Source organism: Haemaphysalis longicornis, unplaced genomic scaffold (genome assembly GCF_048455015.1).
Source record: "Haemaphysalis longicornis isolate Haplotype H1 unplaced genomic scaffold, Haemaphysalis longicornis Haplotype H1 scaffold_8, whole genome shotgun sequence".
Classification (NCBI taxonomy): Eukaryota; Metazoa; Arthropoda; class Arachnida; order Ixodida; family Ixodidae; genus Haemaphysalis; species Haemaphysalis longicornis.
Window position 1 is genome coordinate 113,774,756 of NW_027526445.1, and position 12,794 is coordinate 113,787,549.

The 12,794-nt window shown below is 47.0% G+C and overlaps 1 protein-coding gene across 3 annotated transcripts in view; it reads right to left on the minus strand.

The window, feature by feature from the left end:
- Positions 1 to 12,794, minus strand: part of LOC144149598 (ATP-binding cassette subfamily G member 4-like) — a 103,190-nt gene that overhangs the window by 52,761 nt on the left and 37,635 nt on the right. Inside the window, exon 1 of one of the 3 annotated variants that reach the window (XM_077681240.1) lies at positions 4,013 to 4,167. The exons of 1 other annotated variant lie outside the window; for it this stretch is intronic. The gene's annotated coding sequence lies outside the window, so the exon portion shown is untranslated. Of the gene's footprint in view, positions 1 to 1,166; positions 1,347 to 4,012; positions 4,168 to 12,794 lie in introns of those variants that run through there. One more of the 3 variants, XM_077681238.1, reaches the window with a different exon arrangement.

A 12,794-nucleotide genomic window follows, 5' to 3' on the forward strand; every position in this document is an offset into this window, starting at 1 on the left:
AAGAACAAAAAGTCCTGTTGGCGATCAAAGCGTTTTGCATAGACAAGCACTAGTGTATTCGTCGGATAGAAGACTTTCGTGGGTGCTCACCCAGGCAACAGTTCTACGCTATGTCCTCGTAAGAAGCACAGCTAGCATCTGTGGAAGCAGAGCCGGCGATGCCCGACACTGCTTTCTTCTACGGACACGAATGACGTTCGCGTGCCACCTGGACTGCTTCCCTTGCATGTTTTTACACACATAGATAAACTTATAGACATCTTAACGCGGGTAGGATGTTGGAAAATATGACGCCTCGCTTTCCTCGTGCCCATCATAATAATTATCAGTGGTATGTTTGATTAAAGCACGCTTCAGAACGGGTCACGGCGGCTCGTCCCTTTGGCCACAGCTGTTCCCCTTTTGTCTCGGTACCTCCATCACAAACGCAATGGAAGCTTGCCGAGTTTTTGCCTTCGGGACCTCAATTTGTACAGTCTAACATTTTAATATGGCTTACTTCTGTTAGAAAATATTTTGACTCATTGATAAATTGATGGATTCATTGGTTATGACATGTTTTTTTTTTGTCTAAGACAAATTAGCGGCATCGACAAGGTCACTTTTATCGCGCGCACTTATAGTTGGGCACGAACTATGATGCATTGTTTAGTGTATCGTACAATGTACATCCAAGAGAAGATGTTTACGGACCACGAACGCACAAGCAATTTTGAGTTATGTGTGAGCCACGCGGCAGCCCCGAGTACTATGTGCGGAATGTTTCATTAGTTCAGTACTTATACGACATCTCGCATGTATTCGACCGCTTGTCGGGCTGCTATAGGAAGAGAAATAAACTAAAATTGAAATTTTCCTGGTCCGTAAACTTTTGATCGTGACTTTACACTCCAACGTAACTCTTCGCGCAAAATTGTCTTCCGATCTACCTTGTCAACGGACAGGACGCATATGCCTTCGGCGAATTTCAAGACAGGATTCAAGAAGTGACGGGAAGGCCGACCGCCGTTCATTAGTGTTACAAGATTGAAACAACAGAAAAGCGCATCGCCAAACCATGTCACACAGCGGCATTCAAACAGCCAATCTTGGTCACCTATGGAGCAACACGTGACGGGCTCATAAAAGGTAAGGGGCCCCCGAATGTAGTGCTGCCCAATACTGACCGTGTTGGCCGTGGCGTCCCGCTTACTCCGGGTTCAGAGTGGACGAAAGCGGCGTAGCATCCGCGAACACCACAACAGGTCGCGCGCACGTGACGGAACGTATCTCCGAGGGCGGCGGTGGCACGTTCCTTCTCGTCGCTTCGCGTCCTTCCGTGTGCGGCACGTCGTACAAAAGCCGCGAGAATCCGCCGCGCCGCCGCAGATTCGCGCGGTTGCGTAGGAGAGGAGGGCAAAACGTCGGAACGCACACCCACTATGAGGGAACAAGAGAGAGGCGGACCGAGTTGTTTCTTTTAGAAAAGGAGCGGCAACTTCTCTCTCCCCCAAGGTCTGTCCAGGCGTGCTCAAACAAAACGCAACAAAGCGAAATTTAAGCCGCCCACGGTGGAAGAGATACCGATTGCAACATATGGAGGTGCATCTGGAGGTCAGATACAAGCGGAGTACAAAGAGAGTGATTCAACACCGTTCTGCTTTGAAGTGCCGCTTGAAAAAAAGATACCTGTTGTCCCCTGTGGTCGGGGTATACTTGAAACGGCTGACTGTTTGACAGCTTTAGTCTGAAAGGTAGAGCTTACGTCAGATAGACTGAACGGTTTCAGAGTGACAGCCAAAAACGTGTCTTTTGAAGCGAGCGTTTGGCCTGAAATTCCTAGCGGAGGAACCCGAATGAGTAAACAATTCCCTCATCAGGTGCATTAGTGTACAGTGGCGCGTGTGATAAAAGCGGAATACCTAGACTCGCCTGTGTTAGTGGTTCGTGGTGAATGCCGTTGAAAGTCATCAACGACATCCACAGGATAGCCTCTCGTAGAGTAGGCGGTGTTTAGACACGTTTTACCAAGAGTTTAAAACTCCAACTTGAAGAAATGATAGTAGTTAAGCGGGAAATATAATTTACGAGCATCTGAACGCCGCGACAAATTGAGAAAAAAAAATACTCAAAGCAAGTACGCCTCTTCTAACGTAGACGTTGACTTTTCTGTAGATAACAAGCATCGCTTAGCAGCGGCGGCAACAGACAATGACGTACTGCCCTTTGAGTTCAAAGTGTGTTATCTTTGGCACTTGGCTTGATAGAGTTCCGTTGAAAGTGTGGGCTCTTATATCAGTGAGGTTGCCCGACTGATCGAACAATCATCTGTCCTTTTAATTGCGTTAAACTGTCGATTGGAAGTGCCAGAATATAATTTTTGGGCGTTGTACGGGTCGAACATAAACCTGCGCGAAAAAGAGCCCCGTAGAGGGTATCCCCGTAATAATGAAGGCCGTCCCATGTCTTTGACCTGCGGCAAAATTGTGACACAAGGGCGTTCCATTTTCCTCCATCAGCGTAGCAGCCGCCGCGGCGTCCTTGGGTTACGAAGCACAACGCCTTATCCATTGAGCCACCCCCGCAGGTTAAATAACTTGTATATTGCATCCCATGAGAGCGTTGCTTTGGGCCACTCGAGGCGTGCAAAGTGGCTAGTACAGCACGATTGAAAGACAAACGCAATGCTTTCGTTTTGGCTTCAGGCTGCGTTGCGCTTGACCAGATACGATTGTGTTAGAACACACTGAGACCTTTCTCGGTAACAGCCCGAGATTAGAGAAGTGTCCCTGAAGTAATCTACGTCTAACGCAAGCAAAGGCTGGCTCTCCTTGCAACAACAACAACAACAAAACTAAGCGAAATTCGCCTAATGATGGGAAAATTTACAGGTTTTTTCTTCTCAGTTTTCAGGGATTCGCATTGGCACCCGAAAGAATAGCCGCTACTTTCATGGGGAAACGATGCAAACATATCATGGAAGAAGTCACGGAGCGTGTGTCTGGCGTATATGTGAACACTATGTGCACGGGAAACTAGAGTGACAGCTGTTACCTTGTTGCCCTGTGTCACACAGGTGCAGCATTCCGGCTCATCGCAGTTCTATCTGAAGTGGTTGCTATGGAGGAAGTGGGTGTAACGCATGGTCTTTTTGACTGCAAGGTATTTGAGGATATAAGGTTGCTTTGTGCTGATTTTGAAAGTTAGCACGGGGCTCTACTAGGTTATGAAGCAATGGAAACCATAGCAATGCAAAGTGTGGGCAGTGCATTTTGACAATAAATTCTACAAAAACTGTTTAGAGCTCTTCAAAGCCATTTTAGCTTTCGTATCCGAGTCGACTTCTTGCTCAATGCGGAATTTCACTCTGTTGCAATGATTTTATCATTTTTCTCAGAACCTTCGTCGGGAAAGCTGGGTATGGAAATGAAACCTCCTCCATTGCGCGCAAACACTGTTGAGCGCCAACTAAATATCTACGTTAACCTATAGCATCCAGCCCATACAATGTATCCTCTAGCGAAAAGCTGCAAACTGCGGGCGAATGTATCTTCCGATTTCTTGTAACAAAAACAAAATTGCGTTTTTCGCAAATTTTACAGTAACACGTTACTGCGACCCAACCGCAGTTCCCTTGCGCAACACAATACCAAAAAAAAAAACCCAATCAGCGGAACAACATCGTAAGGTGTAATCGGGTTTACAAAGGAAACAACACGACCCGGGATTATAACAGTGACGCAGCCTACGAAGGGAGCGATGCCAGACGCTGACCGTGACTCCCTGCTGTGGCTGAGTGGCTAAGGCTTTGGGCTGCTCAGTCCGAGTACGCGGGTTTGACTCGCCGCAGGGGCGCCTGCTTTTCAACGGAGGCGAAAGGCCAAAACGCCCGCGTGCCGACATTTCGGGACACATTACAAATCCCCAGGTGGTCAATATTAATCCGGAGCTCTCAAATGCGGTACTCCTCATAGCCCAGGCCCAGCTTCGGCGCATTGAACTCCAAAACTTTTTTTTTTCTTGAGACACTGACCGTTTTCGCCGTTCCCCGCTCACTCCGCCTTCAGCGTGGACGAAAAGCGATGCGGCGGCCGCGCACAACCCGACGACGTTTGCGCACGCACTGCGTACGATTCTAGCGTTTCGTCTCTCGTTGCTCTCAAGTCCTTTGGCCTCGCGCTGCGTGGTCGGGTCACAATCGTTAGTGACGCTAACAATCGTCTGGCGCGCTGTACACACGTGCGCTGTTAGTGCGCCGCCAGTTCGCGGCTGTGTGAGAGAGGAGGACTGCGCGTATAATAAGTCCGCAGCAGTTACGCGCCGCGGCATGGCTACGCCGACAGGTAGTTTCGCTTTGAGGAGGTGAGGCAACTTTTCTTTTCCACGATGTCTCCTACCACTCCTTCTCCTCACCGCCAACCCTCCAGAGCCGCGAGTGAACCTGCTGGCCGGCATCTGCCTCTCGGACCAGCCCCTGCTCACCGGGAGGGTAGTCGATGTTAAGACGGCGCATGGATTCCTGTGGAGAGGGTACCACTCTTATTGAACATCATAAATGCTCTCAATAAACATTTTCTTTATCTCTCTCTCTTTCTCTCTGTGTGTGAGAGAGTGTGCCGGCTTAGTAATAGCTCAATGCTCGAACAACAGTGTGCGACTCAACTGAAACAAAGGCAAATGAAACAACGGCCCGGAAAGAAGACATACCTGTTGCAAGGTGTTGTTGGCATAGCTGTTGTTGGCCTGTTATTTTTCTGGGGCGTGCTGTGTGGTGAATTTAACTTCAGAGGTGTAGAGGGACGTGGATGTGAGATAGCCGTTGTGGGTTGCGAGACTGACGGCAGAAACAGCACCCCCTTTTATTTTTTGCTTGGAGTGAGCTTTTCTTGCTACGTTCGTCGCAGAGAAAAACAGGAAGAACTGAAATTTTTGTTTGAAGTGGCCTTGGTACCGTTACTCTGACAAAAGCGGAATACCGTGGCACTTTCGTAAATCGGTTATGATGAATTCGGATGAATCGGCTGTGAACACATGAACCGCTGTCCGCAGGAAGCCTTTAGTAGCCTACAGACGTGATAGTTGGACACTTCACCGAAAATTTAAAAAAAAAACAGGACTTAGCAAGAGAAAAGTAAGCGCGAAAATTAAATTACAAGCATCAGCCGTCGGAAAGTTATGAACAAAATGGCCCCGCAAGAACACTTCGGTCATAAACTGTTAAAAGCAACTAGGTCATATTAAGGGCAATTTTTGAAGAAATCGCTAAGAGACTGTTATTTTACTACGAAGCGAAAATTAGTTGCAAGAATCCCCCTGTGGCTTTTAGTCACGAATGCAAAATTTACAGCGCTATCTTGCAACTTGTGCTGACGGGGTAGTGTTATGTGGTTGTAATAGTTTTAACGAATCAACTTCCGTAGCGTTGATTTAGATTTCAGGGAAAACGTGGTGATCCGTTAGCTATCCTATACCAAAAAGTGACAGGGTTACGGACTCCTTCCCAAAGTACTTCTAAAAAATAAAATAGACGCTAGCGCTCAAATATTTCCCGGCTTCTCCCCTAATGCCATACTGGATTCACCACTGTGAACGGGTCAGAAATCCTTCCGCTGCTATGATAGCAGGGAAACCCATCTGATAAACAAAAGCCCAATTATTGTGTCGCGGTGCTTGCTAACTGCGAAGAGCCGTTTCCCACCACACCTCGTGAAAAGCACTTTTGTCTCCTATCAGGAACCGAAGAGCGCCTAGCCTCGGTCAGCCAACGTGTTTATTTCAACTCCCCCTCACCCTCATGCCAATTACTCAGTCGGAGACATCTCAATCTTATGTACTCAGTTTCAATGCCGGTACGAGGTGGGCAACGCATGACCCGTGCAAGTTATACCCCACTCCTTGCTCCTCGTCGCCAGTTCCTTCCCTTCGGAGCTAGCGTTTCGCTGTCTCGTTTTTCCTCTCTTTCTTGGACAACTACCTTTGTTCCGAAAAGCTGCAGCTTGTGCTTAGGATCAACTCGCCTTGATGAAGATAAATTGACACGTTCCCGATTACCTCTTGCAGTCTTTAAGCGAAGACGTCCGCAGTGCCCATTTATGAAGTTCTGTCTACGGACGACGGTGCCGTACGTCCGCGTCTCACACGTGAATGGAACTGTCCGCCAGGCTCCCTAATTACCTATCAGCACCAGAACCGTTTGTGTCCTAATGGGTTAAGAGTGAAAGGCATGCAACGCCCGTACCTCGTGCCACCACAACAGGCATTGGAACACTGCCTGCTGAAAAATGAAACACTTATGCTTTACGTTACTTTACTGTCCATTTTAAACGTTTGCAAAGATCCTTTCTATGATCGTAAGTGGCCCCTTCGAGACTGAATCTTATAGCATGTGCCCGGGATCGTTTCGTTTCGAGCTGAACACCGCTGACAGGACCTAAGCGAAATTCAGAAAGGGCGTTTCGGTCAAGGTGTGATGGCCTCGGTGCGCTGCTATTGGCTCTGTGGGTATACGCTCGAAATGTATAGAAGCCGTTGGAACAAAAACCGCGGGGGAATGAAGGTTCATAAATAAATGCAGAGTGGCACTGCTGGGCGTGAGCCAGGTGGCGACCTTGGTTAGTCAGGCCAACGCCGCCTGTATAAACATTGCCTAACGCGTGAGCGAAAAATGGCCAAAGAGCCACTCTCCTGTTGCTCTCTCCTACCCTTCCCCGCTCCGTAGCCTTCCAGCGTGCTTTCTGTCCGCCAGCCAGCGCCGCTTCTCGGAAACTCTGCAAAATAGTGCAAAGTTTGTTTATCGTTCCCGAGGCGGCGCTCCTACGCCTTCTTGTTTTTCACCATGCCTGTCTGTCTTGGTCTGTCACTGATATAAAACTTCCTTTGTCACGAAGCAAAATCCCTTGCGCTGCCGCAGGCTGATGCCGGCTTTGCGCGCTTATCTACACGGATCACAGGCGCTGAAATTTTCTGAGTGGGGCATCCCACATCTATTCCCTCCGCGTTTAGGTATTGTTTTGACCCCGCTGTTCGCACTCCGCATCGGTACGCACTTCTAAAATTGAGGACTGTACTGTAGAAGCGGCCGGACAGCGTGGCGGGATTCCAGCTGCTTATCCTTTTGTTTCCTATAATTTTCTGAAGTTTACAAGCACGTGATAGTATTAGAAATTAATCGTAGAAGTGAGCGCCTTAACAAAAAACGTGCACGCAATTTTTTCTTCTCTAAATACTCCAGAAAGAAAAATGTCAGCAAAAAAATGGCTGCCTCATCCGAAAATATCGTTTTTCTGTTAGCTATATGTCTACCCGACAATCAGTATGTTCTTACACTATTTGAGCCCGCCTCCGTCTTTATCTTTGGAAAAATGCAGCAAGTATGAAGCGAGCGACACGTTGAACGAGATCCCCAGTGCGCCACAGAACTAGCGCCCCGTCGCGGCTAAGATGTAAGCGAAACGGCCCTTGAAGCCCAACAGGCAAGCTGTCAGACACACGTCGTAGAAGTGGGTGCAGCGTTCGCGACTCGCGAGCAGTGACGTAAGGCGAGATGTCCGCCGGCGCGCGCCACATAGCGGATCAGTGCCTGAACTAAGCGTCCCTACCCTTCCCATTGAAAAGCGCGCGACGCGTCAGGCAATGTTAATACAGGCGGCGTTGGTCAGGCAGTTTTCGGTACGTGTAACTGATGTCACGTTTCAGCGATAAAGCCGACGTTGGCCTCGGTGGCATCGTCAGACGCCGAGAAAATGTGATCCCGCGGCTGCCCGGAGCTACACAGCCCGAGCTAAGCTCACGATCATAAACGCGCTGAACCAAGTGGAAAGCGGATAGTTGCAGCTGTGGTTGTGAATACCGGGTTCGGCGATGTTCGGCAGCGGCCCGTTGTATAATCCTCTGCTCCAGTGATTTCACTCAGCGGCTCAACAGTTCCCATTACGCTCAGTGGAAAACTCCAAGGAGCGCTAAGCCGCATTCCACTGAACAATAATGTTTTCGCGCTCGTAACTCAAAAAAGAAGCTACGGGTGCTCGTAATTTTTTTACTTATTAACGAGACCTTGCAACAGTTTTTTCGACTTACTTTTCTATCCTAAATGTTTTCATAACGTAGTCAACAAGCACACTCGCCACCTATATTAAGGGGTCACAAGTATCTAAGCCAAAAATTACTACTGTATGTACATCAGGTAACTTGAATCCCGCACAAGCTAAGTTTCTCTCTTTTTCCGACGGTACGTGTTGGTGGTCTTCGAGTGCTCGAATTACATCATTAAAACGCTGCAGCGTCTATTGGCCGGCTTTCTTTCTGTTGCAGCAATGAACGCATTTGACGGCCGCTTAAGAAAAATGCAACAAAAGCATCCCAGAAACGGAAGGCGGATAGTTGTGATGCGGCGAGCAAACCTCGCAGTGTGGCTCCCGGCTGGTGGTAACTGTCGCTTTCGCAGTGCTTCTATCCGCGAAGGCTACAGGGAAAGCATTTATCGGAGGGTTGCAGAGTATCTTAATTGTAACCCATGAGTCCTAATCCCACAATGTTATGGACAGTAATGAAAACTATTTATCCTCCGGACTCCCGAACCTCTGGAATGCTCCATCGCTCCAGCACGAAGCATGTGTAGCGGAACGAAGGTACCCTTGGGCACAACTGATTGGAGGTGGTGGCTGGCAAACACCTTTGCTACGAAAGGGGGGGGGGGGGGAGTGAGGGTTTCCATATTAAAAGAGGCTAAAAGCACAACAGGAGTCCGCAACTGTAAGAAAATCAACCATTTCAGGATTTTCATACACAGCTTGATTAAATTAATTGTGAAAAGAGTCGGCGGCGACGTATGGCTCGTAAGAAACCAATCTGACTAACTACATAGGGCAATTGTGTTGTTGAGTTGAGCATCTGTATACAGCAAAAAACGCGACACGTGTCTTATCTCCTTGGTGTAAACTCAAAACGAAAACTTCCAACAAGAACGCATAGGCTTACTAGATAACAAGCTGCTTCAAATCTTCCGGCACGGTGAAGCATGGAGATAAGTGTACTGTCTTAGTTCTTTTCCACTTCGCACGTGCCTTTCCACTTGTACTTGGTTATCAGGCACTGACGGGGGTGTTGATTGCAGAGTTCTGGAAGGTCACCAGTGATTCTCTGGGTTGTTGATGTAGGCTTAGGATCAACACGCAGACCAATTATCGCAGAATTGCACTCGGTTGTACGCTGTTTTAATTTTCCTTGTTTTCAGAAGGGCGCATGGTTCCCAACTGGTCTTTTTCCTCTGTTTGTTTTCATGCTTACCTTTTGTCGCCGCAGATTTTATGCAGAACGCTGTGCACTACAGGTGATATGATAACCCAGCTCATTATTTCCAGTTATGCAGGCGTAGGTGCAAGTTCCGCTTATTTTGTGCTTTTGTTCCTTCTGGGCCTCGAAACAAGTAACCCGTTTTTGTCGCACATGCAGTGATCGTTCTGTTTTTCTAATTTTCTTCTCCAGTGTAAACGTCAGTTCAGTGCTAAAATTTAATCATTCAAGAATGAAAGGTGGTTCTACAGATTTATCAAGGCACCTATAGTTCATCTCACAAGCTAGCTGCAGCACTGTGGAGGCGACATTGTTGTCCCCCTCAGGGCGCCTAACTCACCGCGAAGGAAGCGACAAAAGGCGCCGGGGCTGTGCGGTGCCACTTGCCGAGAGGGGAGAAGGGAGTGTCCTTTCAGGACCCCCTTCACGGCGGATTAGGCGCCCTCAGTGGGCGCACTATTGATAACAATGTAGCCTCCACAGTGCTGCAGCTAGCTTGTGAGATGAACTATAGAGTCTAATCAACTCCATTCAGTTGGGCCGCATCTTGAGTCACAAAATAGGATTTCAGAATACAGTCACTGATGCACGGAAGTGAGCAACGGCGGCCATTTTGATGTTTATCAGTGTTCCCGGATCGCCGCGTCTGCCGCCTCGGCGCTACCTTTGACCGAGTCGTTAGTAAGCTTTCCAACGTTGCCGCAGACGCAGCAAAACGCCGTTTTCGGACCTGCTTCATCTGCAGCTGAAATGCTGCAAAGCGACGTTTCTTGGAATATTGTTCGGAACGACGTCAGAACAGGGATGACCAGATAAGTTTAGCAGAGTTTGCCGACTAAAACACATAAATGACGAAACGGCGGCGGCCATGAACCGTCCCAGTGTAAACAAATGTCACGTGATACGGAATGTCCATGGGGCCGACACGGAACAATAAGAGAAAAGAGTGCCGATACTGCGAATCCTAATCTAGTGACACTATAGCCGCATCTACTGTGACCTATGCTGCCAAAAGAGGAATAGGCGGGAAACGTGAAACCGCAATGTCCGGAAAATCTTGGAGCCCGTGCCCACACACAAAAAATCGACGCTGAAATACGCAATTGCACCGAGCGCCTGTTCACTTCATGTCCACACCTCCCTTGGAGGTGTGGGTGTTCGAGCTTGATCTTAACTCGCCTTGACGCTGTGGTCCATCTGCTAGTGTGTTTACTATAATGTTACAATCTTCCACGTTTATCATACTTATAGTTTTGCTGCTTGTTGTGCTTGAAAACACCCTACACGAGAGGTTCTGATGAATTTTCGGCCTTGAATATCCGTGTTCACAGTGTCGCGGTAGCTCAGCCGTGGCGTTAGTAGAAAGCATATGGCCTGGTCAGTCAGGGAAAGATTGGGTGAGGTTTTTGTTCCGCTGAGAAGCACTGTGCAAGTTTACGGGTTCAGGTAAGTATTTATGCCATCTTGCTGTATAGGATAGAGGTAGATTTTTGCAGAAATATCTGACATCGCAGACGTATTATGTTTCCGCCTACTCGTTGGTGGCCCTCCTAGAAACGGTCTCGCGATGGGATTTGACGATAATATTTATTCTTTTAACACGAAAATGTTTTATTCCCGCATACACGAAGATTTCAGTGACGTCATATCCCTTATGGAAATGACGCCAGTACAACGAAGATAGCTGCGTGTAAAGGGTGCGCCCCTGCACAAAGGGTCTTCTTGCGAGGAAACAACCTTTAGTACTAAAGAGTACGTATGCTTAGGGTTCTTCCTTTCCGGTTTTTATATTTTAACACGAAAAGGTTGTACGCCTGTATACACCAAGATTTCACTGACGTCATATCCGTCACGAAAATGACGCCAGTACACCTTTTCCGAAGCGACCCGCCACCAGAACATCGCTAGTCAAGCACGCCCACAAAACAGTCGCCGACCCGCAAATGATGCTCAGCTACAGATTCCGCTGCACGTTTCACTTTCGCGCTTTACCGACTCCTATGACAGGGGAACCAACCACCGTTTTTTTTTTGAAGATTAACACGAACGAATAGAGCATATTTGTTTGCTTATTCCCATTGCGGCTTACAGGAAACGTGTCCCTCGAGTCCATGTAAGGCGCTGCCTAGAAAGTAGATTATGATTGACGTATAAAATAATGCTTCCATTCAAAATATATAACTTCGCGTCTAAACAAAACACGAAATGGTTTAAAAGCTTTTGGATTATCCCCCGCAACATTTCTTGTCACATTGTAGGGGCTACTACACTGCCGTCGTCAATAGCAGACCTCTGCGTATGTGTCCGCGCGGTAAAGTTGGTAAATAAAAAAATTGATCAAACAACGGCTATAAAAGCTAGAGGTGACCTATCGGTGGCTTGCGTATAACTTCTCGATTCACACGAACCTAATGAATGTTCAACAAAACTTAAACGTAAAAATAACAACCATTTTCCGAAAGAATTGAGACGGAATGGGTTCGCACAAAGCAAATGCCCCCCCCCCCCCCCCTAGATTCAATTTTTTGGGACAGTGCATGACTTGCACTATGTTGCTTATTGTACTTCGCTCGCGTCATCTTTACCCTACACTTTGTTAACGAGCTTTCTTTGTTTCATCGTAAAAGGAGGAACACACATATATTGAAAGCCTTCGCCCCACTCAGACGCTCTGGATAAACTTTCTGATACATTACTGATATCATTGATGACACCTAACTTTGTGACGCCACTTAAAATCGATTCACCACACTCACAACCAAGCGATACGTATCATTACCACCAGCCATTTTGGTGCTGAGGTTTCGTTACTGCCGAATGACTTAGGTATCTTATCCATTGATAACTTGTTTAGGTACAATCTTGCAATCATGTTATTCAAATTCTAAACAATCAACTTCCTTTCACTTCATAGACGTTCATTCTGTACGCAATATCAATCCCACAAGGTTTGCTTCCCGTAATAATTTTGTGCTTCTGATTATTCATACAAATTATGGGGAAACAAGTACCCACTTTGCCGCTTTTCAACTCAGGAACAGCTTGCCTCTTACTCTGAAATCATCAATGTCATTACTTGAATTTAAACCAGCACTAAAAATATTTCTCTAAGGGTTCAATTAGATGTTTTTTCTACCGATGCATCTGCTCAAACTTTGTTCCTTGGTGTAAATATAAAAAAATGACAAAGTACAATATTCGTTGCTGAAAAAAGAGAATGTTTTGTAGTAGTTTTTAAAATGGTAGTAGGTATGTAAAATCCACTTGAAAGACTTGTAAAATTGAATCTTTGAAACTGCTAATGTTTGAAGTGTTACATTTATTTCCGTAAATATTTGAGAATAGAAATTTTGTTCTCGGCGATAACATGCTGCCCGAGTAATGAACTACTGAGGGTTCTGTTTCAGCCTACCGGCTTTGGTACCCTCGTCTGTACAAACGTATGTAAAATTTCTTTTTGAATTGAATAAACCTTCGAACATTTGATACATGCTACCTGGCGAACGAGCTCCCTTTAAAATGAC